Source organism: Amphimedon queenslandica, unplaced genomic scaffold, assembly GCF_000090795.2.
Source record: "Amphimedon queenslandica unplaced genomic scaffold, v1.1 AMPQUscaffold_13199, whole genome shotgun sequence".
In the NCBI taxonomy this organism is placed as follows: domain Eukaryota; kingdom Metazoa; phylum Porifera; class Demospongiae; order Haplosclerida; family Niphatidae; genus Amphimedon; species Amphimedon queenslandica.
Genome location: NW_003546565.1, coordinates 111429 through 114815, shown reverse-complemented (window position 1 = coordinate 114815; position 3387 = coordinate 111429). Strand labels below are relative to the sequence as shown.

The 3387-nt window shown below is 37.7% G+C and overlaps 1 pseudogene; it reads left to right on the top strand.

Moving 5' to 3' along the window:
* The first annotated feature begins 398 nt into the window (after positions 1-398).
* LOC109584549 (uncharacterized) lies at positions 399-1259 on the top strand (annotated as a pseudogene).
* The last annotated feature ends 2128 nt before the right edge of the window (positions 1260-3387 follow it).

Below are 3387 nucleotides of genomic sequence, written 5' to 3'. Positions count from 1 at the left end.
ACATTGTCCTGGAGAAATGAATCCAGCTGACATCCCTTCAAGAGGGCTGACTATGGACGAGTTAAAGAATGACAATATGTGGTTGAGGGCCCAAATGGCTTATTGAGAGAGAAGGATTGAATGAAGTTGATTTGGTATTCCTGAAGAGTGTGTGTCAGAATTAAAAGCAGATGAGCGTAGAGATGTGGTTTATTAGCTGAGAACAATGTGATTGCGCGACTTATCAATATTGAGAAGTATAGTAATTTGGAGAAGCTATTGAGAGTCACTGCATATGTGTTCCAGTTTATTATATTTTTGCATGAGAAGGTGTTATGAGAAAACTTAAATGAAGGAGAGTTCAGTTCATGTATTGCTAAAGGAGAGCTATTTTGGGTAAAAGAAGTTCAGTCTACATTATGCGATTTGAGAATGAGAGAAAGCAGTTACAGTTGGTTAAAGATCCTGATGGTGTCTGGAGATGTGGTGGAAGGATTGTGAATGCAAACATTCCTTATGGTACAAAACATCCAATACTGGTACCTGGAGAGCATTATTTTACAAGGCTGATAATTTTGAGGTGTCATGAGCGTCTGTTTCACAACGGAGGGAAACATTAGCCGAAGTTCGAGCTAAATATTTGATCATGAGGGGGAGAAGTGTAATCAGGAAGATACTTAGACAGTGTGTAGTATGCAGAAAGATAGAAGGACAGCATTACAGTGCTCCAGATCCACCACCGTTACCTGCATTTAGAGTCAGTGAGAATCCTCCATTCAATTACATTGGAGTTGATTTCGCAGGTCCATTGTATATAAATGGGGGATTGAGAATGCGGAGAGCAAAGCTTGGTTCTGCCTCTACACGTGCTGCGTAATGCAAGCCATTCATTTAGATTTATTAACCAATATGTCTCTTGAGTATTTTTTAGATCATTTGGAAGATTTGTAGCCAGAAAAGGACTGCCTGAAAGAGTTATTTCTGATAATGCGAAGACCTTCAAAGGAGCTGCTAAGACATTTAAGGAAATTATGAATCACCAGGATGTTGATCTGTATTTGGAAGGAGCTAAGATACAATGGGTCTTCAACGTAGAGAAAGCACACTGGTGGGGCAAGGTCTTTGAAAGACTGATCAGGTCTGTCAAGAGGTGTTTCAAGAAAGTCATTGGTCGAGCCAGACTTACATACGATGAATTACTTACTATTGTACTAGAAACTGAATTGATAGTCAATTGCAGACAACTTATATGTCATCTAAAGATCTCTATGAAGCTATAACTCCATCACACTTGTTAATAGGACGTCGACTCTTGAGTATTCCAGACAATTTGTGCCACAGTGACAATGATGATGAAGAATTTGAAGTCAATAGATCTATTTTGACAAGGAGAATGAAGTATATTGATCATACATTGACTCAGTTTTGGAATAGATGGAAAACTGAATACTTGTTGGAGCTACGTGAAGCTCATCGTTATGGAATTAGTGGTAGACATAGGATATGTTGACATTGCTATGGTTCATAGTGACAAAAGATGTAGATGATTCTAGAATTTGGCATAGATTGAGAAGACTAGTGACAAAAGATGTAGAGGATTCTAGAATTTGGCATAGATTGAGAAGACTATTATTGGAAAGGATGGCATGACTCGAGCAGCAGTGATTCGTATGTACACAGGAGGAAGGCAATCAAAGCTCTTAAGAAGAACAGTGCAGAAAGTGTACCCACTTGAGGTTAACGATAATATCAATAATCATAGCTACTCACGTAGTTGTATCAACAATGAGGATACAACAGTTAATGATCCTGACCCATCATTACAGACAGAGGAAAGGGAAGAGGAAATGATTGAGCCAAGGAGGTCAAGAAGGTCAGCTGCAGTAACAGATTGAGACCAGATACTGGCCCAGTCCATGCAGAATAACTATCATTAATGTACCATTATTTTGTGAGTTGTAGTATCCATAATTTAATTAATTTGTGTATTAAATATTGTGAGCTTAATTGTATTATTATTATTATTATTGCCCTCGCCCACGCCGTAGGTGTATTGGCGAGGGTACTGCGCTCGTCGTGTCAGTGTGTGTGTGTGTGCTCGCAAAATGGCGTCTTTTTCTCTGTTTTCAAATCCTTGCTCATGTCCTGTGGAGTCCCACTGTCAATTAAAATAATTGCCCAAAGTAGTTTGTCTTCAGTTTACTTCATCATCCTTCTCCTTGGCAGCATGAGCCAGTAGTGTTGCTAAACGTAGTCAGGATTCTGGGCAACTCTCTCATGGCAAAGGTAATAATGCAATAGAACACACCAAACAATAGATTGAAAGTTTTTATTCATTTAATATTTAGGAAATTTGTCTTAAATTCTTAATTTCTGAGATATGGTAGCTCAAACATCGCTTACCGTGACTGTTTACACGAAGTCCTATTCTCCATGAAGAGCTGTCAGAGTAGATTCTTACTATAAAGTTTGTGTACAACAAATAGAGCCTAATTATTGTGTCTTAAACTGTGTATAAGTGTAGAAAACTGAAGCTTTTTTACCAGTAACTGCCTATTGGTGTAACTATGAAGTAGGCTGTGCTTAATTTTAGCCACACCTTTTATTCCAGCCACACCTTCAATTGCTGCAATGCTTAGCAAGTCAGCATTTTTTGAAGAATACATTCAAACTTTTGTATCAGTAACTGCTCAGCAATATTGACATTACTAATTGTTGTTGAATTATCATTTGTTGTTGCATTACTATGTAGGTGTCTTCTGCTCTATTAATCAAACCCTCTCTGCTCTTCTTTCCTGTCTCAGAAGCCTCATGGTAAAATCTATTTTTTTGGTCTATTTACTTCCTTATTTGTCTTATATTTGTCAGCAAAAGCCAAAAATGTTGCTAAATGTAGTCTAAAGTACGAGCACATCTCTCATGATAAAGTGGGAAATGATGCAATAGAACACATCAAATGATAGATTGAAAGTTTTTATTTAATTTAAATGTTTTAAATTTCTATTAAATTTTTTATCCTGAGATATTACTGTTCTGTGAGATATGATTGCTAATTTTGTGAGCCTATAATGGCTCAAATTTTCTCTCCGGCCTCTTCTAAGCTACTACTTTATACACTTGATATATATAAATTGCATGAAATCATTAGAACATATCAAAATGTGTGTGTGTGAAACTGCTATTGGGCCAAGAAAGATTGATGCCTTGCATGATTGTTGAGGGCCATGTTGCTTGCATAGCTTCATTACCCTTGCCACGTGTAGGCGTATGGGCAAGTTGATTGAGCCACACCTTTCATACTTCCTCTTGTGTCTTTGTACAAGTTGTCTTTGTCTTGCTAGAGGTCTCTGGTCTCTCTAGTGAGTTAGTGCTAGCCTGCTATTTCGTATAATGTTCTCTTACTCCTCT